The sequence below is a fragment of the Lactuca serriola genome, chromosome 6 (assembly GCF_051521515.1).
Source record: "Lactuca serriola cultivar US96UC23 chromosome 6, Lser_US96UC23_V15, whole genome shotgun sequence".
NCBI classification, from domain to species: Eukaryota; Viridiplantae; Streptophyta; class Magnoliopsida; order Asterales; family Asteraceae; genus Lactuca; species Lactuca serriola.
The window spans coordinates 125,646,570-125,659,822 of record NC_136413.1 but is presented as its reverse complement, the minus strand read 5'-3'; positions in this window follow the sequence as shown (position 1 = coordinate 125,659,822).

Genomic DNA, 13,253 nt, shown 5'->3' with positions numbered 1-13,253 from the left:
GAAGGGTGTACGGTTAGAAGTTCTAGAGAGAGAATGAGAGAGCTTTCAGCCAAGAGTGTTCAAATGAGGGTGGGGGTCCTGTATTTATAGGCTGGGGGTTTGGTCGGTGGTGGGGTCCACCTAGCACCAGCCGTGAACGGGTGTACGACCGTACACGGGTGTGCGGCCGTGATGAATGTTGAAACTCTTAGATCGATTACATCTTCAACATGTTAATCATTAAAACAAATTAACAAACTAACAAGCAAACAAAATAACACAAGATAGAATCAAATATTGCTTAATGATTCAGAGTAGTCATGCCTCAGCAGAGCTCGATCAAGAACTTCCATTGTAGAGGCGAGTTAGGGTTTTCAATACAATCAATGAGAACAATTATCAAAAGTGTTATCTTCGAAGGATGCATGCATGCACCTTAAATACTAAACCCTAATAAAATAATCACGGTTGGACAGGCCCAAACCGGATATACAAAATAAACCAAACATTAAGCCCAATGATGCAACTTTAATACTCAACAATCTCCCCTTTGCGTAATTGAGGCGAGAGCTTAGTTCGGTTGAGCAACACAAGATTTCTTGATAGTCTTGAACACGTTCGGTATTATGGCCAGCAGAGTTTGATGAAAAGTAATATACCACCGAAGCATGTCCGTGAAATTCTTCTTGTCTGACTCTCTGTTCTGCTTACACTGGTGAATAATATCAAGAATATGCTCCAAGCAGTCTGTAGAGAACAAGTGTTTATCAACAAGAGCGAACAAAAACCTTTCACCTCCGGCTCTCGTGAACATGACAGTAAGATTAGTAGGTCAATTTGACCCAACTTCATTTTGTTAACATCTCCAGGCTTTCCAGTAGGCTTAATTGTCGGTCTCTTCCTCATAACATGAGCCACCTCTTGATCCATTTTTGCAACTTCAAGAATATAAGAGGCTAGCATCCTCTTAAGATGACCAAGGATTGGCTCATACTCCTTCGAATTTGTGAGCAAAATATTAAACAGTAAAATCCAATTGTGAGGATTTAGGTTAGGAAGATCCGCCAAAGAAATTGTATGAACTAAGTTGCCCGATCCTTTGGTTATTCGAAACTGAATTTTGAAAAATTTTCCAGCAGGTGAGGGTTTCATCACCTTGACAGTGGTTATCTTCTGAGCACTCCATGTCAGATATTGAGGTTGACCGAACTTAAGATAGTAGTCAATAAGATCACGATCAACCTGAGGATGAGGAGAGGGAACTTCAATTGTTGAATCAAAACAGTGACATACAAATGCCTTTCTGGTTATAGGCATATTGAATTGAGAGTCCCTCGTGTTGTCACAATCAAAAGAGACAACAGGTTCCAGCCAATACATGCTAGGAAACTCAATTGCTTCTTTGATCAGTCCATCCCTAGTCCAGTTTTGACAACAAGTTTGGGAGGGATCGGAAGAGTTTTTACAATTTTCACAACACCATCTCCCCATTGTTGCAGAGTAACGATTGGCTCCGTAACACCCTTCATCTGACTTAGGATTTCAACTGCCGGAAGAAGTTTGGATGTCAAATGATTCCTGATTGTGAGTGTAAGAATTGGATCATGAGCATGAATAAACTTACTCAAAAGATTAAGAACATCAGAGGCACAACTTTTTAGAACGACACACTCGGTTCTTAAGGAAACAATTTCATTATCTGCTTGAGAAAGCTGAACTTGTTGAACTTCAATCTGTGTATTTTTGCGAGCCATATCATCCATTAATTTGTGTTCCATTTCCAAGTTAGCCTGAAGATTCTCTAAGCGAGAATTAACTAAGCTAATAAAAGAATGGTTCTCAGTTTGAATGTCAGACCTAACTGAATCAAATTTTGCAGTCTCTGCTTGAAGAGAGTGGGAGAAGGAACCAACCGTGAGATTCACCTTGACGGCATTCGAATCAGCATGACCCTTTAGGGAATCAAGAAAGACCCTAGAATCTTGAATAAGCTCTTCTACATCGGTTGTTGCTTTCTTACAGAGAGACGTGGAGTCATCAACCGCTTTGGCGGATTTATCAATAGAATTTGTGTACTGCTCAAGAGCGGTGTCCAAAAAAGCCTTCATAACCACATCATTAGTTTTCGCCGAAGAAGCAATCAGTTGATCAAGCGTATCGTGAATACCCTACAGTTGTTGCTTTGGAATAGAAGCTTCATGATCATCATCAGAGGGAAGTCGGTAAGGACTGTAGTATGTTGAGTCAAACTCAAAATTATCACCACCAAGAGTAGGAGCAGGATCACTTGAGGGTGAGGGTGAAAGAGATTTGGCTGTAACAGGGGTTTCAGTCTCAGTATTAGCCCCCGTATTAGATACGTTGACTATTACCGGAGAGGTAGGTGAAGTGGTAGTGATTGGGGTAGAAGTAGAAGTGACTTGAGAAATAATTGGTGGTGGGAGTGGAGTTGTAGATATCAGTATGATGCTAACTGGTGGAGGTGTAGGAGCAACCGAAACTGGAGCAGTAGACTTTGGTGGAGATGGAGGAGGAGTTGGAACCTTGTCTTTATTGTGTTTAGTGGGAGTTGGAGAACGAGGAGGGGTGTTACCTATTGTAGTATCGTCATGTTGAACTTCTGCTTCTTCATCAACTGACTGCTCATCATCATGATCAGAGTTAGAAGGAGAAGGATTCCTGCAACGGTTTGCCATCTTCTTAATTTTCTTTGTAGCCGAAGCTGCAACTTTTTCAACTTTTCGCTTCCTAAATTTGACCGACTTAGCAGATGGACCTTCGGTTCCCACGTTCTTAGAATCTGCCTTTTTCCCTCGTTTGGCAGGCTTCTCAACAGCATCTAATGCTTTTTGCATTTCAGGAGTTAGTTGTCTTGGACCCGTTGGAGGTAGCTTCCAGTACTCAGCCATTACCTTACTTTCGCTTGTCACACATCTGTACATAGTTTCAGGTATCAAACCATTGAAGTAAAACTTGGTTGCATCAGAGAAGATGATCTTCTTGGTGTGAAAAGTGGCCACAGAGGAAAGCATAACATAAGTCATAACCAGAATTTGAAAATGCTCAATAGCCCGTCGAGTCACTATGTCCAGAATCGACCACATGAAATCTTTGAATGTCTGGTAGAGGAGTTGAAACTTTGCATGAGTTGCGACCAGATAAGAGAACCATAGTCCAGGTTAATACAATGATGAAGACCATAGAGAATGGTCATAAAACCTTTGCTAGTACCATCCGACCCAGCTACGCATTCCGCCAAACCCTTGTTGATTAGAGTTAGCAATCCATTCCACTGCAGTGACAAGCAGGACTTTTTGAATTTAGTCACGGTAGTGAGGACATCAGTATAACCCATATCATTGAACATCGAGAATAACTGATTCGTAGTTATGAATTCAGGAGAAATAACAGATGCATCGATAGCAAGCCCCAGTAAAGAACTGAAGCGAGCTTTAAAGATGGAGGTCTTGTGATTAAAGATCTCGAAGTAGATGCGTTGCTTGTTCTTGTCATAGGAAGCAGTAGTATAAACTTGTGATAACAGGGACATTGGCACTGTTTCGATTTGAGTAAGGGCTATCACCAATGGTGAATACTTGATCACCTCTGCCACATGTAGCATGTAGTGATCTTACAGAAAAGGATTAAGTTGGATGACCAGATTCTGGTTCGGTTTGATAGGAAGCAAGTTTGAAGAAGCTGTCTGTTCTTGCAAAGAAGATGATTCCGCCATTGTTGAGGTAAGGAAGATGAAGAACAAAGAAGCGCCTGTTGTATTCAAGAGAGAGCAAAGAAGATAGGGAGGTACAAGAGGTGTGAGAAACCCTTTATATACCATTGCCAGGAAAGAGAAAAAATTGTCCGTAATGATGATATGATTTCTGAAACATCGCCTGAAAAAGTGCGATTTGACAGCTTGGTTTCCCCAAATAGACGTCATCACGTGTGTGTTTAGGAACCATTTTCACGCGCCCAATTTAATGCTTATCTAATGACTCGGTTCAAATTCTTATCCACATATCCTCTTTTCAAAATAAGCTTCAACTTCTAACACAGGCATTGTTAAGCATAGAGCATTCTTTCGTTGCAACATGACCACTTTTGCTCCATACATCAAAGAGACAGCAGTACGGTTAGTTCCTCAAACATAAAATGTAAACGAACCAGTAGGACTAACACCTTGAGTTATGCAAAATCATAAAAACAGTTTTCGTGCAAGAGTGTGTCAAAGATAAAGAAATAAAGCAAAGAGTATATGGGACGTGAGTGATGTCTTAAGACATAAAGCGGATGATTCCGGGCACGAATCGCTTCCTTTGAAGTCAAGAGAGACTTGAAGTGCTTGTGTGGTTTCCCGAGAAAATATGATCAAGTGTCTGTAAATAAACATCGAAAGGCTTCTTTTCAACTATTGGGCTAAAAGGTGGCTTATCTTCAACCAACCTGCAAGACTTAATAGAAGTCTCAAAAACAAAAACTAAGTTGGATCTTGTGGGAGAAATGCCTTGGTGTCAGACAATTTCATAAAGATCACTTAAAAATAAAAAGAGACTTCATAAGGTAACAAGTAATAGCTTGAATAGAAATTATTCACTGTCAATTCATTGTTGGTGCTGGATTTTGGGTTTCACTCAGCACGTGGTGAACGCATCTAAGATCATAAACTCAAATTTTGTGTGACCATAAACCTCAGTGGTAATAACTGAGAGTCTCAGGGATTACATTGGTGAAATGAAACGTGATGGAGAAATAAGAAGAGATGGTGAAAGAACCGAAAGTACCTCTACTATAAAAGGATGACAAAGCAGAAAACTCTTAACTCATATGAGAAGAGTAAGGTAGCTCATGACTTGAGTAAATTTAGCAGCCTGATTGGGAAGAAACGATTAGTATGAATTGAATCATTAAGGCTTCACTCAGAGTCTTGGAGGCTTCGGTCTACATACATCAGCATGCTTCTAGGGACACCTAATTAGTTCATGGATAATAGAAGTTGTACCTTCCCTTGCATGTGGTGTTGGTGATCTTAAGAAAGAAAAGAAACCATACGAGAATAAAGGAATAAGAGATATTTTTGTATTTTTGAAGTTTCTGAAAAAGAATAAAAATAGAAAATAAAAGATATTTTTGAATTTTTAAAGTTTCTGAAAAAGAATAAAAACAAAAAATAAAAGATATTTTTGTATTTTTGAAGTTTCTGAAAAAGAATAAAAATAGAAAATAAAAGATATTTTTGTATTGTTGAATCTTCTGAAAAAGAATAAAAACAGAAAATAAAAGATATTTTTGTATTTTTGAAGTTTCTCAAAAAGAATAAAAACAGAAAATAAAATATTGCAGTTAAAGAGAAAGATAAAGGAAAGATGAGTAAAAATACTGAACAAAATATATAAGATTGACAACCGAAACCTAACCTTGGAATAGGAAGCGAAATAGACCGAGCGTTCGGTTCATTTCGGTTCCCTAAAATTTCGGAGCCGAAATAGACCGAGCGTTCAGTTCATTTCGGTTCCCAAAAATTACGGACCCGAAATAGACCGAGCAGACGCCATATTTTGTTTGTCTAATTTTCAGAGAGATGAAAGGGGTTTCGGTATCGACTCAGCTTCCATCATTCCCAAACCTTGTAATATTCTATTAAAACTTGCTTTTGGTAATGCCTTAGTGAAAATATCAGCCAGTTGATCAGAGGACCGAACGAAATGAACTCCCACATTACCATCTTCAACATGGTCTTTGATGAAATGGTATCTCAGTGCAATATGTTTGGTCTTAGAGTGTTGCATTGGATTGTGACATATTCTTATCACACTTTCTGAGTCACAGTAAAGAGGAATTTTCTTCATATTCAATCCATAATCTCTAAGCTGGCTTTGAATCCAAATGACTTGTGACGTACAGGAGGCTGTTGCGATGTACTCAGCTTCGGTTGTTGAGAGAGACACACAGGTTTGCTTCTTTGACTGCCAACTTACAAGTTTGCCATCAAGAAATTGGCATCCACCAGTTGTGCTCTTTCGGTCCAGACCACATCCACCAAGGTCTGCATCAAAAAAGGCTTGAACGAAGAATTCGGATTTTGCTGGATACCAGAGACTAACAGACGAGGTTCGCTTCAGATACCGGAAAAATATTCTTCACAACAATCATATGAGGTTCTCTTGGATTAGCGTGAAACCTGGCATAATAACACACAGAGAACATAATATATGGTCTACTAGCTGTTAGATACATAAGCGATCCTATCATTTGACGATAGAGGGTCATATCGACATTCGTTTATCCAGAGAAGGTGTAAGCTTTGTGCCAAACGCCATGAGAACTTTCACCTTAGAGTCTCCCATCATACCAAACTTTGCCAATAGGGTCTTGGTGTAAGCTTCCTGGTTAATAAATATGCCTTCTGGTCCCTGTCTAATATTCAGTCCAAGGAAAAAGTTAATTGAACCAATTGCGCTCATTTCAAATCTAGTCTCCATCAACGTCCTGAATTCAGCTGTTAGATTAGGTTTCGTGGTGCCGAAGATGATGTCATCGACATAAATTTGAACTAGCATTAAATGTTCGTCTTCTTTCTTGCGAAAGAAGGTTGGTTCAACCGAACCTTGCTTAAATTTCGACATTTTGAGAAAGCGAGTTATAGTTTCATACCAGGCTCTCGGTGCTTGCTTCAGACCATATACTGCTTTACCTAGAACATAGCAATGATCACGATATTTCTCATTCACAAATCCAGGTGGTTGCTCAACATACATCGTTTCTTCTAGTTCTCCATTCAGGAAGGCGCATTTTACATCCATTTGAAAAACTTCGAAGTTTTTATGAGCAGCGTATGCCAGAAAGATTCTTACAGATTCCAACCTTACTACAGGAGCGAAGGTCTCCTCATAATCTATCCCTTCTTCCTGACAGTAACCCTTCATAACAAGTCTCACTTTATTGTGAATTATATTCCCTTCCTTGTCCACCTTGTTCCTAAGGACCCATTTTAGTCCAACCACCGAAGCATCCTTAGGTGTTGGAATTAATCTCCACACTTTGTTTTGCTCGAATTCGTTGAGTTCGTCCTGCATGGCCTGTACCCAATCAGAATGATCGAGGGTATTTTGAATCGTCTTTGGTTCAACCTTGGAGATGAATGAATTAAACATGCAAAATTCCACTTTAGAGAGTAGTGCAGTTTGTTTCGCTTTCAGTTGAGAATGTGTAAGAACCTTTTCTTATGGTTCACCAATAATTTGTTTTTGAGGATGGTCTTTAGTCCATTTGATGAGTGGTGGGTAATCAGGATCATAAGAGGGATCTAGTTCAGAATTCACTTATTCTTCGAGTTCTGATTGAATGTCATCATCATTTAGATTCACATTCTCCCCCTCGAATGATGATTCTTCTTCAGCTTCAGGCTCAGAATTCTCCATTTGGACTGGACTTTCAGATGGACTCTCCCCCTGGAATGGTGATTCTTGGTTATTTGGAGAAGACAGGCCCCCCTAAACATAAGAACTAATTTTTGGAGTTTCACATGACTCAGGTTGTTCGGTTGCTGTTGGTTGATCATATGTCATTGTCTTTGCTGCCTCATCAATTATCTTCTTCAGGTTGTCCACCCTGTTGTAAGCAGCTTGGAATTCAGAGTGAATAGCCTTTTTTGGTTCATCGAATAGTAGCATGTATTGGTTGAAGAGATTTGATATTGGTGCCGTAAATTGACCAGTTTTTGGAAATATTTCCTCCACAGAACCTTCGGTTGTTGATAGTTTCTTGACGTAGTTATCATCGAAGGTGACATAGTAAGTTTCTTCAATTTCTTTGAACGCTTGTTAAGAACTCTATATGCTTTGGAGGTTAACGAATGAACCAGGAAAATCCCTTCATCCACTTTAACATCAAACTTGTTTCGGTTCTCCTTGGAATTGAAGATAAAGCATCTTGAACCGACCACATGAAAAAACTTTACATTGGGATTTCGATTGTTCAAGATCTCATATGGGGTGACAGAAAAACGTTTATTGAGATAATATCTGTTCTGCGTGAAACATGCAGCAGCAATAGCATCTGCCCAGATATATAGAGGTTGTCACACCCCGGCCGTCGACGGAAACATCAAGCAGTGTAACTTCATTTCTCGTATCATAGTTATCAACTTCCTGAAAACACATGCAATTTAAAATACGTCAACATAAAGTTGGTGAGCTCACAGGTTTTGACTCCATACAAAAATAGCACTTTTTCTCAAGTTCAAAAGTATAGTTTTGAAAGTATAATTTTGACTCTCCAACGTTTACTATATATATCCTAGGTAAAAGTTTACTTACCAAATAACTATATACCTATAAGTCTCATATACTATGAATATAAGTGTTCGTAATTCCATACAAACTAAAGTTGCTACGTATAAATCTTATTTCAGTTCTATACGAGTAAAACCACTACGTATAAATCTATTTCAATTCTATACGAGTAAAAACGCTACGTATAAATCTATTTCAATTCTATACGAGTATGTGTGTTAGGTATAATTATCTACTTAATATACAAGCAATACCTAGGGTATAAGTAGGGGGAAACTTATACTTAACATTAATACTTGTATATGACAAAGTATAATGTTTCTAACAAGTTGCTACCATGAGTCTGTAACTGCTGCTTGCCAACAAAACCTATGACAAAACACACTCATGATTTACCATGAGAAACAATACACTCATGATTTACCATGAGGAACAATACACTCATGATTTACCATGAGAAACAAAACCGCGCGCTTCATCGACGCCGGAACAAAAACAAATAAAAGGAACAGATCGTCACTCGCTTGTCTTGGGTTGTAATTAACAACCATGAGTGGGGTCGTCAACCCGTATCTTATTCATACAAGACTTCCTCGCTCACACAGGATTAACGGTTACAGGTCAGAGGACTTCCACTAAGATCCCCAATCTTAGTTGATGAATGAGGTAGCTCATGTAGACTTTGACGGCGTTCTATAGTCCTAACAACAAAAGCATTTTCATGTCTAAAACCCTAAGTTACTAGACTATACTTTTAAACAGTACTCCTAACTTCATAACATTTAGGCAGTATAACAACTATAACTTGACGTAAAACCAGGCTTTATCTTGACATAAAACCAATAACAACAAAAGCATATAACATACCAAGTTTTATCTTGTCATAAAACTAACAATAACAACATATAGCATATCAAGTTTTATCTTGACATAAAACCAATAATAACAACATACTTTATATATAGAACTTCCGAATACCACTTCAGAACTATATCGCACACGAAATATATATAGAATCCTAAGTATAACTCAAGATCTACCTTAACAATAACATGCTAACAACTTTACGATAGTTGTATACTTTCAGATACAAAATAACTATATCCCAGTTATTATAACTATCTACGTTCATACTAATATACTATCATATAGATATAATAATAACATATATATATATATATATATATATATATATATATATATATATATAATATTTAGCATGCATTTCCCCCTGAAATATTAGAAAGTGGGGCCGTGAAACTCACCTTAGCCGCGTGATTTTATGTAATCTAAGCAGAAACGGTCAGCGGTACGAGGTCGTCGGGGCTCGGGAAGCAAAACGGCTTCAGCAAGCGAGAGAAAGAGAAAAGAAATGGTGTAAGGAGAGAGGAGGCCGGACTTGCTATTTATAGGTTGATTTTTGGCCTCTCACGACGTGAGAATGATAGATTCACGTCGTGAGCTATGCCAAGAGTCATCCCGTAGCTTTAACGCGTGTTTTCAAGCCTCGAATAGTGTCCTACAGCGTCCTCACGTCGTGAGAAAACCTTGCTCACGTTGTGAGCTTTTGGGTTATCATTCTGTAGACCTCTAGCTTCGAAATGTGGTGTTTTGACTCCTCACGTAGTGAGTTTTGATGGTCATGTCATGAGTCCAGTCAGATTAGGGTTCCTGACACGTGTCGTGCTCTCAGACAGCTGGAACTTCGGAAGGTCGTAACTTTTGCATATGAACTCCGTTTTTAATGTTATTTATATCTACGCGTAGGTAAATGTGAGTACTACAAATTTCTTTTAGATTCCAATAGCTAATTCTATTTCTATTTTAAATTCCTCTTATTATAGAGATTTATAGTGTTAGGGTTTATCATAACTTCTTCACGCAAGGTCAGATTTAGACGTTCTCTATATTTTTGGAATCATGTGGACATATACTTTGAGTTGTATCATAAATTATGTATGAAAGTTCATACTTTATCATGAATTACATAGAAAGTTTGTCACTTTACTAGTTTAACAAAATCACATTACATGATTGGCATAATCACATGTGATTGTTATTGACCTATTTTGACTGGTGTTACAGAGGTAGAGAAGCGAAGCTAAGCATGGTTCCGACTGCTTCACATAAAGAACGATTTTTCCTTTCGACAATCCTATTCTGTTGTGGAGTATATGGAGCAGAGAAGTTGTGAGTAGTTCCCTTTTCTGCTAGAAAATCTTCAAGAGCTTTAATCTTGAACTCCAACCCGTTATCGCTTCTGACATTTCTAACTACCTTTCACAATTGAAATTTTATCTGTTTGATAAATACTCCAAGCTTGGGAGTGGCCTCTGATTTCCGCCTCAAAAAGAACACTCAAGTAAACCGAGAGAAGTCATCAAATATAACAATTAAATACCTGCTACCACCAATGCTTCCGATTGAAGAAGGACCACATAGATCAACATGAAGTAATTCTAGTGGTTCAATAACTTTAGTATTGACTCTTGAAGGATGACTCTTTCGACTCTACTTTTCCATTTCACAAGCTGCACATAAGTGTTCTTTGTCAAACTTCAGAACAGGAAGACCGTGAACATGATCCCCATGTACAAGCTTGTTGATGTCTTTGAAATTGAAATGGGAGAGATTTTGGTGCCATAGCCAACTTTCGTCTGAATTAGCTTTCGTTAGCAAGCAAACTGCTGGTTTTCACCGTATGGGATTGAGATTCAGAGGGTACATCTCTCCTTTTTGCTTTGAATTCAGTAGAATGTTGTTCGTCTTCTTTTCAATTATTTCTGAGCCCTCGTCATCGAATGAAACCTTTCACCTTGTGCCGACTACCAGTTGTGAAACACTGATGAGGTTATGTTGAAGACCCTCAATGTATGCCACTTTTCGAATTGAGAAATCACCGTTGGTAATCATATCATATCCTTTGATTGTGCCAAAGGAATTATTTCCATACTTGACACATCCACCGTCTTGAAGGGACTGAAATTCCCTTAGTTATTCCTTTCTTCCTGTCATGTGATGTGAGCAACCACCGTCTATATACCATTCATCATTGAACTGTACGTCACGCATAACCTGCAAAAATTAAGCAGATTTAGGAACCCAAAGTTTCTTGGGTCCTCGTGAGCCTTTTACATAACAGGGAATAGTAAGAGAAACATCGACCAAAAAGGTTCTTTTTATTAGTGTTGTTTCATCTTTTCTTTTTATGGTAAATACTTTGATTTTATCGGTTTTAAGAATTTCAGATTCAGTTTTTAATTCGACGTTAGCAGCCTTTCGGTTCTCCAGTTTGGATTCATACGTCGTCTTGTTTTCGTCTTCTGGAAAGAGTTTTCCTTTACCTTTTCGATCATTCTAAGATTGAGAGTGAGAAGGATGAGACTTGGGAGTAGCATTAGATTTTTGATCATTGCCCTTACTTGTTCGAGACCCGAAATTACCTTCCCTTCGGTTCCTCTCAACGATTGATTTAGGACCGAAACCCTCCTCTTGGTTTCTCATAACTTGAGGACCGAAACTCCTTTTTCGGTTGTCGGCCACCTGATGACTCAACCTTCTCTTCTGGTTGTTGTGCTTCTGTAGACCGATGCTTTGTTTTTGGTTATCTTAATTTTGAAGACCGAAACTCTTCTTTCGACTGTCTTGATTCTGAGAACCGAACCACTGTTTTCGGTTGTCTTGAGTTTGAGGACCAAAATTCTTTTTCGGTTGTCATTATAGTGTTAATCACGAGACGTTGAGTTTGCCTTTGCTTCTTCCTTTGACTTAAAGTACTTATCATAGCGAACGTAATTAGGATTTTGAGATCGCCAAAACTGTTTCCTTTATGTCCGATTCTTCTTGTATCTCAAATTCTGTTGATGCTTTCTTTCTGACACTTGTTTTGGATTTTTGTGGATGTTAGCTCTTTTCCTTGCTTCCTGAGCAGGAGTTTCGCTCTTTAGTGAATCTGTTTCGCTTGGTGTCATGACCGGTTCGCCTGAAGATGTTTCGGTACCACTTGTGCTTGGAACACCAAATCGCTCAGGTTCATAAGTGGTTCTGCCATATACCTAACCTTCACTCTCCATGATGTTTTCTGAGATAAACCTTATGTTTCATCAGCATTATCAATTGGTGCCCACCAGAAAAACTCATTACATCCATCTGCATTATCTTTTTCTACTAATGTTGTTAGTTCAGCTGTCTGATGTGGAGTGACTCCTTTGACTGTATAAACTTGATTTGGAGTTGTTTGGACTTTTTGATATACTACAACTTTTGCCTTGAGGACTTTAGTCTTGTCTTTTGATGAGCGAGCGAACTCAACAGAGTTTTCAGAAATAAGATTTTTATTGGTTTCGGGTTCGCTCTTGACAAATTCAGAACAACCCACCTCATCTTCTACAAATATTTCACTCATATCATCATCCTCATTGAATTCAGAAGTGTTTTCAATATCAATTTTGATTTCTAAACTCAACTTGGCATTCAAAGAGTCAAATTTCTGCACAGTTTCGGTTTTGATTTTTAATTTGTCATTTTCATCCAACAAAATTTTAAGCATGTCCTTATGGTCTTTTGACTTTATGAAGGACTCTATCTTGTCCAGACCAATTTTGTAAGAGGGAGAGATATTGTCAGACGAAATAACATTTTCACAGTTGTATGCATCGGCTTTGATTTCATCCTCCTTAAACTCAAGGAAGGGTAAAATCATACGATGTATCTTCATTCCTATATCACAATTAAGATGCAGTTAAGTAATGTTGGAATATAGTCTTTTAGCAATTAAACAAAAAACATTCTGTTGTTTCAAAAGCTTCAAATTGTCTCTTTTCAAATAAATTGTTTCGTCCCTATACCTAATTAACTCCTTTTCCTTTTGCTCTATCCACATACGCCTTTCCTCACTCTTCGATGATATCTTGCCGATTTGATCAGTTAGGTTAGAGTTTGTGACGTGAGTTTGAGATAGACTGCCACTTATACTGGAAAAAT